The 23111-nt window shown below is 41.8% G+C and overlaps 7 non-coding genes and 1 pseudogene across 7 annotated transcripts; 5 read left to right on the forward strand and 3 right to left on the reverse strand.

The window, feature by feature from the left end:
- Nucleotides 1-858: 858 nt before the first annotated feature.
- Nucleotides 859-23019, forward strand: LOC116678170 (zinc finger protein 98-like; annotated as a pseudogene).
- On the reverse strand, nucleotides 5935-6008 carry trnav-uac (transfer RNA valine (anticodon UAC)). Its single transcript has one exon. It is a non-coding gene; the product is annotated as a tRNA-Val (tRNA).
- On the reverse strand, nucleotides 6190-6262 carry trnav-uac (transfer RNA valine (anticodon UAC)). The gene has a single exon. It is a non-coding gene; the product is annotated as a tRNA-Val (tRNA).
- Nucleotides 6502-6573, reverse strand: trnav-uac (transfer RNA valine (anticodon UAC)). The gene has a single exon. It is a non-coding gene; the product is annotated as a tRNA-Val (tRNA).
- On the forward strand, nucleotides 7767-7838 carry trnac-gca (transfer RNA cysteine (anticodon GCA)). The gene has a single exon. It is a non-coding gene; the product is annotated as a tRNA-Cys (tRNA).
- Nucleotides 10535-10622, forward strand: trnay-gua (transfer RNA tyrosine (anticodon GUA)). Its single transcript is given in 2 exon segments — nucleotides 10535-10571; nucleotides 10587-10622. It is a non-coding gene; the product is annotated as a tRNA-Tyr (tRNA).
- trnal-uag (transfer RNA leucine (anticodon UAG)) lies at nucleotides 11775-11856 on the forward strand. The gene has a single exon. It is a non-coding gene; the product is annotated as a tRNA-Leu (tRNA).
- On the forward strand, nucleotides 12378-12449 carry trnae-cuc (transfer RNA glutamic acid (anticodon CUC)). Its single transcript has one exon. It is a non-coding gene; the product is annotated as a tRNA-Glu (tRNA).
- Nucleotides 23020-23111: the final 92 nt, after the last annotated feature.

Raw genomic sequence — 23111 nt, forward strand, 5'->3', positions numbered from 1 at the left:
CCACAATTCTGTCTCTGAGCTCTCAGGCAGTTCCTTTGACCTCATGATTGTCATTTGCTCTGACATGCACTTTGAGCTGTAAGGTCTTATATAGACAGGGGTGGCTTCCTAATCAGTCCAATCAGTATAATCAAACACAGCTGGACTCCAATGAAGGTGTAGACCATCTCAGGATGATCAGAAGAAATAGACAGCACCTGAGTTACATATGAGGGTCACGGCAAGGGTCTGAATACTTATGACCATGTGATATTTCAGTTTTCTTTTTTAATAAATTTGCAAAATTTCTACATTTCTGTTTTTTTTGTCCAGATGGGGTGCTGAGTGTACATTACTGAGAAATAAATGAACTTTTTTGATTTTTGGAAAATGGCTGCAATGAAACAAAGAGTGAAAATTTAAAGGGGTCTGAATACTTTCCGTACCCACTGTACCAGTGAGAGCTAAAAATCTGTGGGAAAATGTTACATTTACAACTCTCCCGGCACAAAACATCCTGGATGATCCCCCATTTGTTACCGGCTGGCTAAAGGCTGGCAACAAAATGGAGACCACACAAAATTGATCAAAAGTAGTTTATTTACCGCAAACTAACCACACTGGATGTTACATTTCCTAATGCAACTCCATAATAGTGATGTAGGCAATATTAAGAAAAGTATTGCGTCAGTCAAACAATGTTCCATAGACATGCTCTAAATATTTTTTCTAGTTTAAGATAGAGCTCTACAGCATGGCACCTCACTAACTCACTCTCTTGGTTTTTCTCTGTTGATAGAAACGGAGAGGAAGAGGAGTCAAACGTCACCGCTGTCAGCACTGTGACAAATCCTTCACATCAGGATATTTAAGATTCATCAGAGAGTTCACACTGGAGAGAAGCCTTACAGCTGTGATCAATGTGGAGCAGCTTTCGCAGTACTGAGTAACCTAAAAACACATCAACGCATTCACACTGGAGAGAAGCCTTACAGCTGTGATCAATGTGGGAAACCTTTTCTCAGAGGGACACCTTAAAACTCACCAGCGCATTCACACTGGAGAGAAGCCGTTCAGCTGTGAACAATGTGGGGAAACCTTTCTCAGAGTGGTAGCCTTAAACTCACCAGCGCATTCACACTGGAGAGATGCCGTACTGGTGTGAACAATGTGGGGAAATGTTTTCTCGGAGTGATAGCCTTAAAAGACACCAGCCCATTCACACTGCCTCGTTGTGAACATGTTTCAGACCAAGCTGTTTCCTCCTCCTCATGCCCTGATAGCTGTGTTGTATATTCTGATCTTCTCTCCACATTGAAGGCTGACCAGCATACTTTATCTTCTGAGCAACATGTAGTTATTGTGGATCAGCTGGACTGTTTTCTGCCTGTCCTCAGAACCCTTTACCATTTAGGGACCATTATCAGTGCCTGAACCCATCTTTTAAAATCTATTTTTCAAATGTATATATAAAAAAAAAAAAATTAAAAAAAAGGAGCACAAAAAGACAGCCACAACATTTAAGAACAGCTTGTTTATCGCTATATGGTCCAAATTAAATGTAATTTTTTTTAAATGTTTCTCCAGTAAATTGCTTGAAGAAGAAGGCCAAAGGCGAAACATTAAGACGTTTAAAGATGTTTTTTTAGACGTGTTTGAAACTTTTTGATTTTGTAAAACTTTCTTCTCATCTCTAGAAACATACTTTTTTTAGGCTGACAGAAAGTCATTGTAATTTTTATTTTAGGAATACATTTTTGTCACCCTTATATAGTGGGTTTGGGATGAAACTATGAAAAGTTGGAAGTTTAGAAAAAGCGCAAATTCAATGTTTGTTTAAATTGGTCCTCTCATTATTACCAGCACACTAGAAGTTGGCCATTTTTAATTCTACGTTCTCAAGTTATTGTTGTTTTGTAGTTAAAATAAAATAAATTAAACGAGGCCTCATGCTGATTATTTGAGACTTGATATGGTGGATTTATCCTTCCTGCCGTTTCTGTGTTTAAACTCCTTGACAAGAGAACGTTCCCCACTAAAAGTGCTGAAAGACTCGATTATTATTCTAAGTGTGTGACAACATTATGGATGGATCCCTACAGAGATAGACCTTTTAGATAGAAAAATGAAGGTGATTTTCTTACTAAACCAAGTGATATAGCAAATTGTGTCAATGATTATTTCATAAATAAAATAAATCTTAAAATACTACACAGCTAACACGGATTTGTAAAAACATTGATAAATAAGATCATGGAAAGTAAAACATGTAGCTTTAAATTTCAGAGTGTCAGTGTTTTGAAAGTGGCAGAGTCCAGCACTTCAGCAATTAATATGAAAAAATGACAAGTGATTCAGATATAGCTGCACGTGTGTCTCTCTCCTGTGGGTTTAGATCAAATGTTGATAACATGCATGAACAACTCTCATGGCTTAAAGTTAAAAATAGATTTGTGTATTCGCTAGTGTTTTTTTTACATAACATTATAACACTAAAAACCTTTTACTTTATACACAAAACTGTCCTTTACATTAAACAAACATCATTATCCAACGAGGCGTGCAGTAGGAGGGAGTTTTATTTTACCTAAAGTGAAAACTAAATCAATTCAACGTTCAGTTAGGTACAGAGCAATGTGTGAATGGAACTCTCTCCCAACGACTATCAAACACAACTCTCAGTATGGTTTAAAAAATCACTTAAGTCATATTTACTTCAAAGAATTAATATGTTTGTTATCTTATTTTTTAAAATAGATTTGTCTATTCGGAGTAGTGCCTTTTATTAATAATTAATAGCGTTACTGTAAGATTTAATTATGATTTGTATTTTTAAATGTATGTCTGTGTGTAATGAAATGTCTTAAAGAGTATTGTCAAAGAAAAGATTGTAGGACCCCAGGAAGAATAGCTTTTAGTTTATGCTGAAGCTAATGGGGATTTAAATAAAACAAACATTATTAATCACTCAATAAATAACCAGATTATTCATTCCACACCTCCACTTCTATGGAAAGTAGTCTCATCCAGGACCTATCGCACCCAAGCGAGAATCATAATCCTAGACCAATGAACCAGGAGAGCCATGACCTGCTCGTTTGTTCCTAATATTCTTTCCCATTTTTTTCTGTTTTGGGCAGTTGAAGCAGGATATTAAAATAGCCTACATGCTCTATTACATTTGAGCATGGGTTAATTTAACGATAAACTGGATTTTAAATTACAGATTAAGATTGTAACAGCTCCTGCCTTAAAAGGCTCATCTGGGAGTGGAACCCAGGAGCTCTCGCACGCGAAGCAAGAATAATACCCCTAGACCAACGAGCCATGCATAAACCTCCTATTAGCAATTTTCCATCAAGTAAATGTGATCAGTCAGTGACTCGAAAGGCAATTGTTAAGTAGTTTGTTTGGCATGTAGTGTTTTTATGGCTCCACTGCCGGATTGAGCTGTCTGATTATATTGGACAAAAGACTACTTTTGAAGCAAAACATTTGACCAAAATTGGACCTTGAATTTTGGTAAAAAGAAAAGCAGCTTAAAAAGGAAATGAAGCTTGAATTTGTCACTGACTTGAAAGGCTATGGTCAGGTAGCAGAGATGGGAAGTAACGAAGTACAAATACTTCGTTACTATACTCAAGTAGATTTTTCAGATATTTTTACTTTACTTTACTACTTATTTTTGTGGCGACTTTTTACTTTTACTCCTTACATTTTAACACAAATATCGGTACTTTCTACTCCTACATTTTACAAAATTGGCTCGTTACTTCGTTTTGTACAAGAAGATGTTATGTCGGAAAATAGCGCGGACACGCGCCACACACCGCGAGCGGGTGCGCGCGCGCCACACGGAGAAAAAATGAGAGAAAAGAAAAAGAGAGCTGTCCGGAGGACAATCAGCTGATATTGTGTGTGTGCGTCTTTGAGAACTGTAAGTCGTATAACTCATGTTGTCAGTTCACTTAAGCCTGTTACTGGTCTATAGTTCTTCACATTTAAAGTAAGTTAGCTAGTGGTTTTGGTGTGTTCTTCACCTGTTAGCTAGTTTGCACGTTGATATTAATCAACACTTTCACCAGCTTTATTCGCATGAGTTTTTTTTTTAGTTTTTTTACCAAACTTCAGATACTGTAATTCAATTGACAAGTGGATGGAAACTTAGCTAGAGAGAAGTTGTCTCCATCTGTGTTTTAACAGACACACCTGGGGCCAAGTTGAAAACCCCAAACAGCTTTAATCCAGTCCTATCTAGTTCTCAACTTTCACATCATTTCACTGGAGATATCGTTATTGTTTACGTCATCAATACCATATTCAGTCTAAATGGATGGGAATACATCTACTGTACGTTGCATTTGACGCACGACTGAGACAACTCAACAGATTCAGCATTAGTTCACAGCAAATCATTGTGCCTTATGGCGCTAACGTTAGCACATAGTAGTATGGATGGCACATGATTGAAAATGAAGAAAATAGAGATCTGGCAGACAAGCAGCAAGGCATTCCATCATCATCATATGTTATGTTTTAGTCCTGTTGGCACACATCCATTTAAAATGTAGCCTTTGCCATATAAACACCGTGTTCCTCATGTCCAGTGAAATTCCTTAGCGTGCTCTCTAGTAACATTGGTGTGGTCCTGGTAGCTTTGCATAAAAAATTATTGTCATTCGCAAGGCTACTTTTACTTTTATACTTTAAGTAAATTTCCAAGCCTGTACTTTGATACTTTTACTTGAGTAAAGAAGTTTAATCAGTACTTCCACTTTTACCAGAGTATTTTTTAACACAAGTATCTGTACTTCTACTCAAGTACGAAAAGTGAGTACTTTTCCCATCTCTGTCAGGTAGATTGGCATGGGGTCTTTTCACGGCTCCAATGACCGACTTCTATGCAAAGTGGTCTCATCCGGGACCAATCGGACCCAACGCGAGAATCATACCCATAAACCAAAAAGCCATGAAACACAGAGTTCTAGCAATTTTCCATCTGTGTGTTAATTTTTGACTATGATATATACCATAGCAGTGCAAGCATTTTGCCCAGGTTTGATTTCCAGTCACCGCCACGTTTTGAAACCACATACAACATTAACATTACATATTTCACCCAGGTTTCAAGAAAGTAAAAAAAAATCAGACAAACTTCAGGGGATGCAACCCAGTGGTCAAATGCATGCTTTGAATTTATAAGGACCTGGGTTCAGTCCTTGGCATCTCCATCCGGTGTTATGGTCCAGTCTGTAAAAGAGCTTTAGACGATCTTACTCTGACTGATGAAAGGAAATAATGCAACAAGTGTAACAAAGGCAATAAAGTGGAAGATAACTTAATAAGTGACTGATGACTCTGTGCACATTAACCATCTCCTGCTTTACTCAGCAACTGAGACGGATTTGAACAAATTTGTATAGCACAGTGTTGTGCATCCTTGCATGTATGGTACTTAATGCAAAAATCAGTCTCAGTGCCCAGATGTGTTGCAAGATTTGCAGTCAACATTGTATTGCCCAGTGATGATGGTATAGTGGGCAGCATAGCTACCTCCCCCGCAATTGACCTGGGTTTGTTCCCAACCATTGCAGTTTATTTGTCAAGAAGTAACTAGAAAGGTTACTTGCCCAACCCGATTTGATAAAATATTAGATCTCTGTTAAGGTACAAATAAGGGAACTATCAATCAATCAAGCTGCCTTCACGAGGATCCATAGAGACAGGCAGTGCACTACAATTTGCACTTTGCCCGTGTCTGGTAACTACTACTAACCAATTGAAAAGTTTATGAACATTTGTCCAACAGTATAGCTGTTCTCTTCAGGTTGTTGTGGCAGAGTGGTTAAGGCGATGGACTAGAAATCTATTGGGGTCTCCCCGCGCAGGTTAGGGTTAAAATTGCCGACAACGAGAGACATTCTTTCAGAGTGTCAGTCCTTCAAACCATAAGTCTGATTCCACTGGGGATTGAACCCAGGACCTTCTGCATGTAAAGCAGATAGTGATAGCTACTACACTATGGAACCTCTGACGTCCTGTCATCATTAACATAATGGTAACAATACATTAAAAATAATGGCTGGAGGTGAGGTTCTGAAAAGACATGGGCTTATATTTCATTATTTGCATTCAATTCTTTCTAAAGACTTTTCAAATGACAATTGCCAGGTGGTACCAAATACATAGTTCTTACTTTAAGCATAAGTCTGGTTCCACTGGGGATTGAACCCAGGACCTTCTGCGTGTAAAGCAGACGTGATAACTACTACACTATGGAACCTGTGTAATACTGTCATCTTTAACATAATCAGAACCAAACTGTAAATAAAATGGATGGAGGTCAGGTTCTAAGAAGTGAAACCAATGCAAAAGCACTGAAGAAATCTTTCAGATAGACGATATGTCTTTGAAGCAGGTTTTTTTTGATTGTCGAGTGTCAATCACTCCCTTTTTTAAGACTTTTCAAGGGACACCAGCAAGACGGTAACAGGACATAGTTCTTACTTTAAACCTTAAATTTGGCTCCACTGGGATTGAACCCAGGACCTTCTTCGTGTAAAGCAGACGTGATAACTACTACACTATAGAACCTCTTCGACATTCTTTTTCTTTACATGATCTGAATATAAATGTGATCTGAACCATAGACTGTAGAGTTAGCTGTACTGTAGCTCCGGTTCTGAAAAGTGAAAACAATGCAATGGTGAACGAAGTGAAGTGAGGTTTCTTTTCAGCACTGTAGCCTGGCTGACGGATGGTCACAGCTCTACTGAGCCGAGTATTCCCAGAGCTCTTAGTACCAACGACTTTATGAGATTTTTCAAATAATTCTCCTGCTGTGCCTTGTAATGCCCACAGTGTCCTGCTATGCCATGAACTACTACAAAGAACTGCTACTACTTTTTCTACTTTTTGTTATTTCCACTCTTCATTAACCCCAACCGGCCCGTCAGACACCGCCTACCAAGAGCCTGGGTCTGACCGAGGTTTCTGCCTAAAAGGAAGTTTTTCCTCGCCACTGTTGCACTGTTGCTTGCTCTGGAGGAAACTACTAGAACTGTTGGGTCCTTGTAAATTCTGGAGTGTGGTCTAGACCTACTCTATCTGTAAAGGGTCTCGAGATAACTCTTGTTATGAATTGATACTATAAATAAAATTGAATTGAAAATGCATGTGCAAAACACAATCTATAATCAATACAAAATATTCTATTTTATAAGGGCATACCTGACACATCTAAAATAATGAAGTTTTTGTAATGTCAGCTGATGATAGAGTTTTTTTTTGTCATTGTGTTATGATTGACTAAATGTTCCTGTTGGAAGAGAACATGTGTCAGTGTTTGGAATAATTATTTGATTTTGAAACATGTTTACAGTGTTTTGTTAGACATAGTGTGTTGTGTTAGTGTATTATTGTATTTTGAAAATTAGTTTTAGAGTTTAGTTTACAATGTGTGATTTTGAGCATGAAATTAACTGTTTTGCCAGTTGTGTGTTTTGTGTGTGTTGGTGTGTTAAGAGTTTAGGAAACATCTGTCATAGGAATTGTAAAAAACTGTAATAGTATAGCTTACACATGCGGATGGAGTGCTAACTGTGTTAATAATTTTGGAAATTTGTTAAAAGTATTGAAAAATCTGTCATAGCAATTGTAAAAAACTGTAACTCCCTTTCATACAGTAGATGAGATTTGGATACTTTCTCAGACTGTGAAGGTAACCACATGGTGGAGGCCCAGCCATTGTTTTGATGCACCATAAGCATATTCAACATGGAGTGTGTGGGGGTATAGCTCAGGGGTAGAGCATTTGACTGCAGATCAAGAGGTCCCCAGTTCAAATCTGGGTGCCCCCTGCAAGGATGTGTGCAGGCCATCATTTTTATGATTGTTGTTGTTGATACTTGAAAAAAGCATGCATGTAACTAGTGTTGCTTCTTTCCAGAAGCCCTTGTTCTTTCTCCCCTCTCAGACTTCCTTGGATTGTGGTGGCACCTGAGTAGTGGATGCAGCTGCTGCCGTGGTCCTGCTGGACCCCTGCACTATTACTGCTACTATTATTATTAATAGTTCTATTACCTTTACTGCTGCCATAATTACCACCGGTCCTCTTTTCATTCCATTTTCTCTCTCTCTCTCTCCTCTCTCTCTCTCTCTCTCTCTCTCTCTCTACTAAGTAACATTTGCAAAAGGTAGTGGTGGGATTTGAAGAAGATTTGAGACCACTCAGCCACACTACCTGCGCACACCATCACACCAAATCGTGACACACACACGGACCGTAACTAATGGTATGATTGTTAATGTCATTGGAAACAAACTTTTGCAAGGAAAAAGTCAATACTTTATTGAAAAAGGCCAGTACTTAATGTCTCCACCTGCTGAAGAGTAAACTTAACAGCATCTCAAATTTACTTCATCCATAAAAATAGAAACTGTGCTCATACCTGCCGTAACACCCATAAACACTGGAGCATAATACAATAAATATACTACACTACAGTACAAGTACATAAATACAGTAAAATAGAAAGTGTAAAAAATGTACATTTAAAGTGCTTGTTGTGCTGTCTGAAAATTGAATTATCACTGAATAAAAGAAGAAACCTGGGTAAAACTTGTAATGGTAATGTTGTATATGGCTTCAAAACCTTTAAATGCAACTGCTGTGGCTGGAACTCAAACCTGGGATAAATGCTTGCACTTCTACGATATAAATCATAGACGAAAAGAAACACACCTGTTGTCTTTCTGCTGGACATTACAATGCTCACTGCAAATCTCTGAAATAACCATAGACCCACAATTTCCATTCACATGCTTGTGCTATTGTTCAACCACCTGTCAGTGTATTTTCAGTATCAGTTGTGTTTTATTGTCTCAAAGCAGCTGCCCCGTGTGAGGTTTGAACTTTCAACCTTCAGATTATGAGACCAACACGCTGCCTACTGCGCCAATGAGGCTATGAAAGCAGTTACAATGGTTGGGAAAATTTCAGAAATACTAACAATTTGGTCTTTAATCTCAATAAAAACAATGTTTTTGGAAACCTATGTACTCACACAAAGGCTAAGATCGACCCTAGATGCTTTGTCATGACCCCATGAAAAGGCCAGGACAAAAGACTGTGTGCAAAGGTTGAAGGAAATGTGATTATATTACTACAACAAAAGAAATGGCAATTCAATAATGGTGGTAGTCAGTTTAGTCAGAGGTGAGTGTGTATGCATGGATGAGTGTGAGGTATGGTGTCAGTGATTTATGCTGGACAGAGTAAAACTAACAAAGATGAGGGGGAGAGGTTCTGGACTGAGAGACCTCTAGGGCAATCACAGATGTACAACCAATAATAAAACACTACAGAGTCAATGCGTTCAGAAAATGAAGAACATTGTTCAGAAAGCTTAATGAAGCTTCATTTGACCATAACTATTAACTATCTGAAAGAAATTAAGTCTCTGGAAATATTATGACCTAAGCAATTAGACAAAATAGTGCAACGTAATTTTTAACCGCTCCTAGAAAGAAACCATAGGTAGCCATTGAATTCGAAACTTCTGAAGTTATTGTTGATCTCAGAAACAATGATGAACGACACCATCCTATCACAACGCCCATGTTTGTGTCTTTGTTATGCAAATACTCTGGAAGTCTACTTATTAAGAGTATGCATTCCCATTTTTCCCAATTGATTGTAAAAAGCCTTCCTGAGATTGTTGATCTCAGAAATAACAGTAGAATCACAACTTCCATGTATGTGCTATGTGCCAGTGTTCAATCACCTGTCATTGTATTTTCAGCATCAGTTGTGTTTTTTTTTTTTTTAAAACACCTGCCCCGTGTTTCGGAAATACTAACAATTTGGTCGTCAATGTTAATAAAAACAATGTATGTGGAGCCTATATTCACACAAAGGCTAAGATCAACCCTAGACGCTTTGTCATGACCCAGAACACATTTGTCCACTTTCTCATCTTCTTTTCTCACCAATCAAACTCAAAGCTCCCTTCCATTTTTTGCCAATCCTGAGAGACTTCATATCCATTTCTTGTCAATCAAAAAGGCGCCTCCTCTTGGCAACGCCCATCTCCATTTCCTACCAATCCAAACGCATCTTCTGCTTAAGAGAGACTTTGCATTTATAATTTGGAACTAACGAAGACAAGGAGGTCTTCTCTGATATTATCTCTGGAAACAATAATAATTCATGTGCTTTGTTTGCTACTGTCGATAGGTTAACAAACCCTCCAGTACCAGTAGCATCTGAACTGTTATCTAACAAGGCCTGCAATGACTTTGCCTCCTTCTTCATAGACAAAATCCAGAAGATTAGACAAACAGTCAGTGCCTCCATATCCAGTACAGGATATGTGTTGTCACAGTGTTCAAGCTAAACTAGTTCCAATATGAAAGAATTTCATACGATCAACCATAAAAACCTGTGAAGCATGCACGCTACCACTGAGCTACATCCCCTAAAGATTGTCAGATCCAGGGGGGCCCCGTGTTATCACATTCACAAAATGAGAAGTGCGTATGTCTATGGTAGCTCCCTTAGATAGCTCAGTTGGTAGAGCGGAGGACTGTAGAGGTATAGAACTGAAATCCTTAGGTCGCTGGTTCAAATCCGGCTCGAAGGAGCAACTTTTTTCCAGAGGCTACCTTCAAGGATCAATAAAGTGTTTTTGATTCTGATGTACAGATGGATGGTTGACCTAAAAGCACAATACTTCTTCCCGAGACATAACAAGAAAAAAAAAAAATATAGGTGTGGGAGACAGAGTTAAGCCCTGACAGAATAGAGAACTACAGACAAACCATGTGAAATAGTGCCAAGTGTGACCAGAAGAACTGGAAAAAAACTAGAACTATAAAGTACAAACCTTTCTTTAAGAAATCTTTATTGTGCTCACAAGGGCCCTTATTTATGAAATGTGCATACGACCTAAAACAGGCGTAGGACGGGGGTACGCCGATTCCTACGCAGAGTACGGCATTTATCAATTTGAACGTGAGCGTGGGCTGCGAAAAAAATCTTACGTCTGGTCCCACCTTCATGAGCCGTCTCTCTGCCTGCATATTTGAGTGGGATGCAGGAGACCTCTCTCTGTTACGAGCAACTGGGAGGGGCAAACGGAAGGGACCTCATGGTGGTGCCACTGCTGGACCAGGTGCGCATGGAGCACATCAAGAAGGGCACTATCAAGAAGGGGGGTGTTGTCCTGACCAAGTATGGCTGTGCCAGAGGGTCCACGTCTCTGGAATTCTTTCATTGCCACCTGACCAGGTTCATTCTGTCTAAGTAGTATGTGTTTCATGATTGTACTTTGGTTTTTGAATGGTAAATGAACAACTGTGCTGGAATTTGTAATCAAAAACATGACCTTTCCCATTTTGACAAACTGTTTTGAACACTTGTGGTATTTCAATGAAGTCTTTGGTCTTGGACAGTTACCTTCCAATCTAAAACTGTATATCCTATTGTCTCTGGAACAATAGTTGGCAGTTGGAGGAGTAATGGCTCTTTACAGTGAATATGCAGAAGAAGATGTTCATAAATTCAGCCCAGGTAAATACTCAGTCCATATTCACACAGACCTAAACCTCCTCACTTAATGCTGGTTACAATATTCTAAACTCAACAATGCCAGAGAAAAATGACAAAGAGTGACAACATTTTCCAATAAAGTATTGGCTTTTTCCTTGCGAAAGTTTTATTCCAATGACATTGACAAATATACCGTTAGTTACGGTCCCTGTGTTTCTCACGATGTGGAGAACTGATACTTGCAGGTAGTGTGGCCGAGTGGTCTAAGGCGCTGGATTTAGGCTCCAGTCTCTTTGGAGGCGTGGGTTCAAATCCCACCACTGCCATCTGCTGATGTTACATAGGTGGAAGACAAACCATATGTAGACTTGAATTTGTATCGGTTACATTATGCTCTTATGACATAGCTTGGTGAAGTGACTAAAGTCATTAGTGGCAACGTATTAGACTCCTTGCTGAATCTGTTGTTTTTATCTTTACTGGCAATTCCCTGTTTTTAAATGAACACCCAATCTTAAGTGTTCAATGTGAAATACTCATTCATCAACAAAATTGTCGGTAACTATGACGGGGCACATACGCTACCATCCAAAGACTGAGACTGCAGGTATATGTTATATGCCCGTATATGTTTAATGTGTTCATATGTTTCGTTAATTTTCACAATATTTAAAATCTTCAGTTAACCTAGTCATTCTCCATTTCCCCACAGTAATCCCTCAGCTTTCTTGTGCGCACATTTTAACATCTAAAACTACGGTGCCATTCCTCGCCTAAAACAATCTGAGTCATTCCAGTAAGTGAAAAGGAAACTCACATCTACAAAGACAAACTTGACATATGTAACTCCCTGATGGTCTAGTGGCTAGGATTCGGCGCTCTCACCGCCGCGGCCCGGGTTCAATTCCCGGTCAGGGAATGGTCAGGACTTGACAGATACAGGTGTAACATTTGAAAGAGAAACTTTTTGGTTGACTTAGATATGTCAAATTCTTCCTCATTAGTTTAACGCTAGAACCCCAACACTTTTAAAGAGTATCATTTCCTTTAAATCAGACCCCCGACAACTGATGTATCCTTTTGTCGTCTTTGATGGGTCATAAATACTTCATCTGCAATTATATCATAATTCATCTAACAATTATTTTCCTTTTTCAAACAGTAACTAAACCCCTGACCAACATTTTTTGCCTGATAACCAATGTATATGAGTGTCAAGTAAAGTTATTGTTGGATTCAGGTCCAAATGTGGACATTTTAGTGCAATGCAAAGGTGCATAACAGATTGCTTTCTACTTACCTGGAGCGATGCAGAGCAGGGGGGGGGCAACTAGTCAAGGAACAGCAAGAGACTTGGTATTTAAGACTACAAACTGACTACGTGACAGATGTGTAATCTGTCATCTCCTGCCTTCTGAAGCTCTAGCCAGGAGCCATTCCTCTTCACCATCTACACCACAGACTTCAACTACCACACAGAGTCTTGCCATCTTCAGAAGTTTTCTGATGACTCTGCTGTGGTTGGATGTATCAGCGAGGGGGACGAGGCTGAGTACAGAGCTGTGGTGGGGGACTTTGTCACATGGAGTGAGCAGAACCATCTACAGCTCAACGTGACAAAGACCAAGGAGCTGGTGGTGGATCTAAGGAGAGCCAAGGCAGCAGTGAGCCCTGTTTCCATCCAGGGGGTCAGTGTGGACATTGTGGAGGACTACAAATACCTGGGAGTGCACTTAGACAATAAACTGGACTGGGCCAAGAACACTCGAGTCCTCTACAGGAAGGACCAAAGCCGTCTCTACTTTCTGAGGAGGCTGAGGTCCTTCAACATCTGCAGGACGATGCTGAGGATGTTTTATGAGTCTGTGGTGGCCAGTGCTATCCTGTTTGCTGTTGCATGCTGGGGCAGCAGGCTGAGGGTAGCGGACGCCAACAGACTCAACAAACTGATTCGCAAGGCCAGTGACGTCGTGGGGGTGGATCTGGACTCTCTGTTGGGTGTGTCAGAGAGGAGGACGCTGTCCAAACTACATGCCATCTTGGACAATGTCTCGCACCCACTCCATGGCTTGTTGCTCAATCACAGGAGCACTTTCAGTGATAGACTCATTCTCCCAAAATGCACCACAGAGCGCCACAGGAAGTTGTTCCTGCCTGTGGCCATCAAACTTTATAACTCCTCGCTCTAAGACACTCAGAGAGGTTGAAACTGGACAATATTATCTGTATTATCTGTTTTGTGCAATAACACTGGCCTGACATGTGTGCAATACTCAACTGCTACAATTATTATTATTAGTATTATTTTACTTTTTACCATTGCAATTCCTAAATTATGTTAATTATGCAAATAATGTATAGTAACATTCTTTTAACTATGTAAATACCGTACATGTCCACACTCCTTATATTTCTTTGTTTGTATTTCTACTCTGATATTTATAATATTTGTGCAACTGCAACACAGAGTTTCCCTTCGGGGATCAATAAAGTATTTCTGATTCTGATTCTGAAGGCAATTAAAACTGTTAACATATGGTCTTTCTTATCTTTGTAACGGCCTTTAAGCTTCCCCTGGCAAAATTGTATTGTATTATGTTTATTATGTTTGTATTATATACTTTAATGTGTCATTAGTGTTCTGTTTCCTATTTTGCAATAAAGATGACATGAAGAAAAAGAAAAAAAAACACTGCTGAACAGCTTTGTTTTCATAAATCACATGTGTGAGTCTGCTGGCTCTGGGAGGCGGGGCTTAGGCTCCCATTGGATGTTTCTTTCACGCTATGACCCCTTGGAAAGGGAACGTGATTGGCTACAACTGGCATGATTGGCGTGTTGATAGCCAATGAGAGCTGTTTCTAAGATGGCCGCTCAGAGAGATGACGCAGCATATTAGGCTCGTTCGAGATGAGCCAGGTCTGCGCAGAATCGATCACCGGCGATCGGCGCCCGTTGCATGCCGGTTAGATTTGTGTCCGACTTGATCCCGACTTGCTCTGACGTCATGCACACGTGGGCAACGGAAATCTCACGAGAGCAAGGCGGCCGCAGTTCTGAGACGCAGGCGGTGCAGTTGCTTTTCACCGACTGCAAGAGCCAGGCGGACCCAGAGCATGCTGGGAAACGCCGGCTTCTCAGCTGATTTAACACCTGATAGGTTTACAACATGATGACGTTTTATATAAACTTTTTTATCGTTTTTGAATCGGAGGGATTTTAACTGCTATTTGTCTGATTTAAAGACCTATTCTGTCCAGAACAGATGTTGCGTGACTGATAGTTAAGTTTAGAAGTCAGAGAGACTAATCTGATCAGATCACTGATCATCTCCAGTCTGTTGTTAATTAAAATCAGCAACAGATCTCATGTAGAGCACTTTGACAGCTACTCTGTCATAATTAAAACAACTGGAGACTGTGTACAAGCTGATATGTGGGTCTGATTATATTTTCTTAAATCGGAATCGCACCACAGTGTTTTCATCACTTCCTGTCCAGCCTGAAGGAGCTGGAATCGGCTGGAAACTGTCCGACTTTACCGCAGCTTTCTGTCACCGCCCCCCGCTGCTGCCGCCTGCTCTCGTCCACTTTACAGGCGAGGCGCAGTTCATCTCGAACGAGCCTATGGGCGCTCCACAGTGGGAGCGCTTGCTGGACGTCGGGGGCTGTTCCGGGGTGAAAACTAAACCGGAAAAGGCGGGGATAGTTTGATTGTGTAGGCAGCAACATGAGGAATACAAACATAACCAGCAACACGGTGCAGGCGGAGGAGACGGAACGAGGTCGGCACATGAAGTTAGCAGCTAGTTAGCACGGACTCTACAGGACAATACTCCCAACCTGGATGAATTCTTTACACCTGGGGACACTTCCGGACTACAGGAATATTAATAAGCCAGGAAAGGACGGGGGGTGAAGGTTTAGGAGCGCCTACAGGTAGGGAAGCGGCATCATTTTCTCCTTTTCTTCTTCTTTTCTTCAGTATTATGAGCACTAAGATGATGAATACTGTTCCAGTAAAATGAATGGTTGAACTGCAGAGAATGGACCAATCAGACTGGAGAGGCTGTTCCGTTTCATAGTAGGCTCGTTCGAGATGAACTGCGCCTCGCCTGTAAAGTGGACGAGAGCAGGCGGCAGCAGCGGGGGGCGGGGACAGAAAGCTGCGGTAAAGTCGGACAGTTTCCAGCCGATTCCAGCCGCCTTCAGGCTGGACAGGAAGTGATGAAAACACTGTGGTGCGATTCCGATTTAATAAAATATAATCAGACCCACATATCAGCTTGTACACAGTCTCCAATTGTTTTAATTATGACAGAGTAGCTGGCAAAGTGCTCTACATGAGATCTGTTGCTGATTTTAATGAACAACAGACTGTAGATGATCCGTGATCTGAACGGATTTATCTCTTTGACTTCTAAACTTAACTATCAGTCACAACATGTGTTATGTACAGAATAAGTCTTTAAATCAGACAAATAGCAATTAAAATCCTTCCGATTCAAAAACAGTAAAAAGTTTATATAAAACGTCATCATGTTGTAAACCAATCAGGTGTTAAATCAGCTGAGAAGCCGGCGTTTCCCAGCATGCTCTGGGTCCGCCTGGCTCTTGCAGTTGGGGAAAAGCAACTGCGCCGCCTGCGTCTCAGAACTGCGGCCGCCTTGCTCTCGTGAGATTTCCGTTGCCCACGTGTGCATGACGTCAGAGCCAGTCGGGATCAAGTCGGACACAAATCTAACCGGCATGCAACGGGCGCCGATCGCCGGTGATCCATTCTGCGCAGACCTGGCTCATCTCGAACGAGCCTAATGATAGCCACTGGCCCAGCAGCACGAGGCTTTGAACGCACCTTTGTTCCTTTGATGTTGATCCGGTGTTATGTGCCTTCTGGGTTTTCCCCCTCCAGGGGCCTGTTGCACGAAACCAGGATAAAGGAATAAGCCGTGATATTCAAGTTATCCTGGCTGAATTGAGATTTGACTCGGTTGCACAAAACCAGGTTAAATCACACCCAGCCAAATTACCATGGTGATTAATTCTTTGCGACTAGCCTGGTCCAGCGCGAGGCTAGAGGCTAGCTTCACCTCCTCATTACTATCCGCATTATATGTAGGGCTGCACGATTATGGCCAAAATGATTATCATGATTATTTTGATCAATATTGTGATCATGGTAATTTGTTGATTTTAACTAAAACTAATTTTATTGTCACATAGGGTATTTATAACTGCTTTCATATCCATATTATGCTACATTCTTCTTATGTTGAAGTTATATATTGTGTATATATACAGCTGGAAAACATGGAAATGAAAATTATCTGAAATAGCCTAGGATATATTTTAAAAAAAATGACTCACTTGTTTTCAATAATAACTGATAAAGAGAGCTAGGGAGAGGGGGGGGGAGGGGTTATGCAATGGATGCTACTCACAGAGACGGCTAACTCATTAGGAATGGATGGGGGGGGCAATGGACGTACTCACAGAGAGACGACTGACTCATTAGGAATGGATGGGGGGCGATGGACGTACTCACAGAGAGACAACTGACTCATTAGGAATGAATGGGGGGGCGATGGACGTACTCACAGAGAGACGGCTGACTCATTAGGAATGGATGGGGGGGGGGGGTGATGGACGTACTCAGAGAGTGACGACTGACTCCTTAGGAATGGGTCCAGCAGGTTTTGTCCGTCTCACACGCTGTCCCTCTGCGAAGACAGGTTTGCCCCTCATGCTTAACAACATACAGCTGTGTTAATAATAATTAAAACTGTAGACAAATGTCAGAAGCTCGACACCGGTGCAGTCGCCGCTCTGTCTCTGTTGCTGGGGAGCCTGTGTTAGTGAATGGGGGGGGCTGCGCGGAGACTAAGAGTCAGAGACAAACAAAGGCACAGCTTTACAGAAGAAATGAGTCATGTAACGCTAAATTAAACCATATCGATATAAACAACGTTGCTTTGTTTATGGAGAGGCAGCGGATGCGACCTAGAGGAAAAATATTACTCACGCCCTAGAGTAGGGCTGCACGATTATGGCCAAAATGATAATCACGATTATTTTGATCAAAATTTTGATCGCGATTATTCTCACGATTATTTGTTGATTTTAACCAAAACAAATTGTATTGTCATATAGGCTATTTATAACTGGAGAGGGAGTGTGATGGACGCTACTCACAGAGAGACGGCTGATCATTATGAACGGGTCCAGCACGGGTCGAACGGCGGATACACACGGCGTGTGTATGAAACGTCTGTATCTTCACTGCGCCGCATTTTTATGAACTATGATATTCTGGCCATGGGTCACATCTCTGGCCCAGGTCCAGGTCCCGGTCTCGGTCCAGCAGCTGCGTCTCACACGCTGTTACTCTACCAACTGAAGTTAGTTGCATTCAATAACTTCTTCTGTGTTCTTCGCCGTGGCGGCCGCGATAGCAGAGTTACCATGGAAACACTGGTACAAATACAGGTTTAACCCTCATATTTAACAATATACAGCTGTGTTATAAAAATTAAATTTGTAGACAAATGTCAGAAGTTTGAACCGGCGGCCGCTGTGTGGCGGGGCGCGGAGAGTAAGAGGAGAGAGAGTAGGACGAGAGAGCATAGAAAGATCCAACACAGGCACGGCTTTACAGACGAAATGGATCATGTAACGCAAAATTAAACCATATCCATATAAACAGCATTGCAGCGGATGCGAGGACATTAGCACCGGTGCGTCCTAGAGGAGCTAACAGCTAACAGACGCTAACTAGCACCGACTAGCACTGGTCAGCACTGTTGTCGGAAAACAACAGACGGGGTCACGGGACATAATGTTGCGTTTACTGGTAAACTGGTAAACCTTGAGACTGACGTATAACCGACTGCTATCTGTTGAGTTTTCCTCCCATTACTCTGTCCTCTGGGACTGTCTACATCTAGAAAATAAGCTGCACAGGGTGCAGTGAACTACTCTGACTGGCTCATGATCAGACGGCTTTATGGAGCGGGAGATGGGCTTTACAAAAAACCCGGAGCGTTCTATGAAATGACGTTTATAAAAAATAATCGCTCAATCACGCAAATTTGATCGTGGGAAGTCCAAATCGTGATCGCGATTAAAATTCGATTAATTGTGCAGCCCTACCCTAGAGCCCTGTGAGCTAACAGACACTAACTAGCACCCTAGAGCCCTGTAAGCTAACAGACACTAACTAGCACCCTAGAGCCCTGTGAGCTAACAGACACTAACTAGCACCCTAGAGTAGGGTGACCAGACGTCCCCCGAATTCACTCACACCTACCATTAGTTCTTCTAACCCTTGTATCATTATCTCTGTATGTGTCCCCCCCCCCCCTCCTTGGGTCTACTAAAGGCACCTTCAGCAGACGGCAAGCTGGCGACCAGAGCAGGAAAGAAGCGCAAGAAGGAGGAGGTGGTGGAAGAGGAAGAAGAGGAGTATGTGGTGGAGAAGGTTTTGGACCGCAGAGTGGTGAAGGGAAGAGTAGAGTTTCTGCTGAAATGGAAGGGGTTCTCAGAGTAAGTATGAGTCTAGATTATTAATGCTTGGTGTTCTTGGTCCTGAGATATATAATATATTTACATATTGCAAATAAGTGTCAGCATGGTATCATGCCTCTAAAGTTGAAGGTTTGGTATTTTGACACTACGTTGCAGACCCACAAATTAAGGTTATTTCAAGATGGCAATAGAAAAAAGGAATAATAGGACTGATAATTAGAGTGAGAATGGATTGTCTGAAAACAAAGTGTGAGGAGATTTTCTTCTGTCTGCACTCACCTTTCCAGTGAGGAGAACACATGGGAGCCACAAGACAACCTGGACCTGGACCTTATCACCGAGTACCTGCAGAAACACAAGGAGACGGAGGAGGAGGAGAAGAAGAAGGAGGGCAAGAGGAAAGGTGTCAGGGAGGAGGAGGTGAGTGAAGGAAAGAGGGTACTCCAGACTGAAGAGTCCCAGAAATCTAATCTCATTATTAACGAATGCACACAGAGAGTTTCACAAATGTCTTTTTAGGATTTATATATTATACCGTAATTCCTCAAAGAAAAACTGGTTGTCATTAAACTGGGCTGGCCTGGCCGCTCCATGACATCAATCTGGTTCATCTGGAACCAAGACTTTGTTCCTTCCTGGTGTGTTTGGGTCCTTGTCTTGTTGAAAGACCCGTTTCAAAGGCAGTTCCTCTTCAGCATAAGGCAACGTGACCTCTTCAAATATTCTGATGTATTGAAACTGATCCACGATCCCTTTGTATGTGATAAATAGGCCCAACACCACAGTATGAGAGACATCCCATAACCACCATGCTTTACTGTCTTCACAGTGGACTGGGGCTTGATTTCAGTGCAGGGGGGTCGGAGGACAAACTGTCTGTTGCCCCTAGACCCAAAAAGAACAGTTTCCCTCTCATCAGTCCCCAGAATGTTGCTCCATTTCTCCGTTGGCCAGTCGATGTGTCCTTAGGTTGTTTCCCACGTCGGTCAGGCTTTGGATGCCATTTCAAAAATAATAAATGTGAGAACTTCCTGTAGCAGAGGAACCTTTGTCCCTCTAAAGCCCCTGTGGTGGGTGGAGGGGAGAATCCCTCCTGGATGGTTGGGGCCCTCCTTAGTGGAAAGTGGCTGACCTGCTGGTGCGCTCCATGTCCACTAATAAGTCCAACAGTACTATTCCGTTCAGTCGGGGATTTGCCGTAGTTTCAATAGATAAAGTTTTGAAGTAAAGAGAGAGGGAGAGTAAAGAGGAACATTTCACCTCCCTTGTTTTGCAGTCCACTCACATATTGTTATGCTTTTAACATTGTGGTGATCTCCTGAATTCTTGGAGCTTTTCTTTCACTTGCTTCTCTATTTGTTTTCCTCCGTCGCCCGCTCGTTGCCACGAGAACGCCTTCAGTAACATCTCTTCTAATTTGGAAGCCGGGTCCTCTCTTACGGCGGGCACCTCCCACCCCCGTGTCCGCAGCTCCCGTGCGGCCTGATGTGCGTCCTCATAGGTCTGTGGGCCATTGCTCCAGTGGATCCGAATCCTCGTGAATGGGGTTTGGAAACGAATGCCTTTCCCCCCTTCAGCACTTTTTTAATTCCCCCGTAGGCTCTGCGTTTTTCCATCACTTCATATGCGTAATCATGATCAAAGAAAATCGTTTTGTTGTCAAAATGAATTTTCTTTTCCCAAGCCAACTTAAATACCGTTTCCTTGACAACATGCTGCTGAAAGTTTATCACAATGGACCGAGGTGTAGCGTCAGGTCCAGGCTTCCGAGCCAAAGCTCTGTGAGCCCGCTGAATCTGCAGGGACATGCCGTCGGGAAGAGCCAGTTCCGAAGTCAGCAGGTTTTCCATAAGCTTTATCACGAGTCGCCCTCCGAGCCCTCCGGCACCCCGTATACTCGGATGTTGTTTCTTCTGGACCTGCCTTCCAAATCGGTGACTTTTTCTTGCAGCCTGCGTTACTCCTTCAACAGACTCAACAGACCCTCTTTTGTTGCTGCACCGCTTGTTTCCATATCTGAAATGCGCTGCTCCGCCTCGGTGATCGCATGGTCATGACCCTGGAGCCTGGTTCCGACTTCAGTTAGCTTCTGGTTTAGCTCTTGTCTCAGCGTCGCTAGCTCGTCCTTGAAATCCTTCCTCAAGTCTCCTTTGAGGTCGGAGATAGCTAAATGAACGTCATTTTTGAAGTCACAAATGTTTTTCGAGATAATTGACAGTTCCCGATGCAGCTTGTCTGTAGACTCACCGCCATCTCCGCTAGCTAGCAGATCGCCATTTTCTTCGTCGCCGGCTCCATTTGCTTTTGTTTGATTTTAATTGGTCAGTTACCTTCCCTCTCCGGATCGTGTCATCTCTTTTTTGTCTCCCCCACTCATGTTTTGTTCTTAAGAGTTTTCAAGTTGAGGTTTTCGAGTTTTGGGTATTTTTATTAACGACTGAAACGGAGCATTGACTATGCGTCCATCTCATGCATGTTTCTCCGGAAATCCTGGTTGTCATTTCAAGACATTTTAAATGATTTTGGCAGAGCATCTTATAATCTTCTGCACTTCTTTAAACGTTTCTTTCCCTCTCATATCAACTTTTAATGAAAGTCCTCTGTTCCTCAGAGCAATGTCTGGAACGAGCCATTTTGCTGAGTATTTCAGTGTGAAATGCACTATAACCAGCATGCACAACATGTTCTTCCTTCCTTAAATATGTATATATACAGTATATAGATTAAATATGGGCCATAACTGACACCTGTTTCTTCACAGAATCAATCAGCTCACTAATTGAACACAATACTGCTATTATTATGAACATGCTCCTTTCAATGACAGATTCAATTCCACAGAATGAGCAGCACCAACAATGGTTCCAATTTACTTTACTGGAGTAGAGCTGTTCCAGCAACATGAAGACAACACGGTAACCCCTACAGATACCAGTGAGAGCTAAAAATCTCTGGGAAAATGTTACATTTACAGCTTTCCCGCACAAAAAATCCCGGGTGATCCCCCATTTGTTCCTATACAGCTGGCTTAAGGCTGGCAACAAAATGGAAGCCATACATAAATTGATCAAAAGTAGTTAATTTATCACAAACTAACCAACACTGGATGTTACATTTCCCATAATGCAACTCCATAATAGTGATGTTGGCAGATAATTAAGAAAAGTATTGCGTCAGTCAAACAATGTTTCATAGACATGCTCTAAATGTTGTTTCTAGTTTAAGATAGAGCTCTACAGCATGGCACCTCACTAACTCACTCTCTTGGTTTTTCTCTGTTGATAGAAACGGAGAGGAAGAGCAGTCAAACGTCACCGCTGTCAGCAGTGTGACAAATCCTTCACATCATCAGGATATTTAAAGATTCATCAGAGAGTTCACACTGGAGAGAAGCCTTACAGCTGTGATCAATGTGGGGCAGCTTTCACACAACAGAGTCACCTAAAAAATCATCAACACATTCACACTGGAGAGAAACCTTACAGCTGTGATCAATGTGGGGCAGCTTTCGCACTACAGAGTGCCCTGAAAAGACATCTACACATTCACACTGGAGAGAAACTGTACAGCTGTGATCAATGTGGGGAAACTTTTTCTCGTGGTGATGTCCTTAAAACTCACCAGCGCATTCACACTGGAGAGAAGCCGTACAGCTGTGAACAATGTGGGGAAACCTTTTCTCATAGTGCTAGCCTTAAAACTCACCAGCACATTCACACTGGAGAGAAGCCGTACTGGTGTGAACAATGTGGGGAAACCTTTTCTCAGAGTAGTCACCTTAAAACTCACCAGCGCATTCACACTGGAGAGAAGCCGTACTGGTGTGAACAATGTGGGGAAACCTTTTCTCAGAGTTGTCACCTTAAAACTCACCAGCGCATTCACACTGGAGAGAAGCCGTACTGGTGTGAACAATGTGGGGAAACGTTTTCTCAGAGTAGTCACCTTAAAAGACACCAGCGCATTCACACTACCTCGTTGTGAACATGTTTCAGAGCCAAGCAGTTTCCTCCTCCTCATGCCCTGATAGCTGTGTTGTTATATTCTGATCTTCTCTC

Source organism: Etheostoma spectabile, unplaced genomic scaffold (genome assembly GCF_008692095.1).
Source record: "Etheostoma spectabile isolate EspeVRDwgs_2016 unplaced genomic scaffold, UIUC_Espe_1.0 scaffold00006574, whole genome shotgun sequence".
NCBI classification, from domain to species: domain Eukaryota; kingdom Metazoa; phylum Chordata; class Actinopteri; order Perciformes; family Percidae; genus Etheostoma; species Etheostoma spectabile.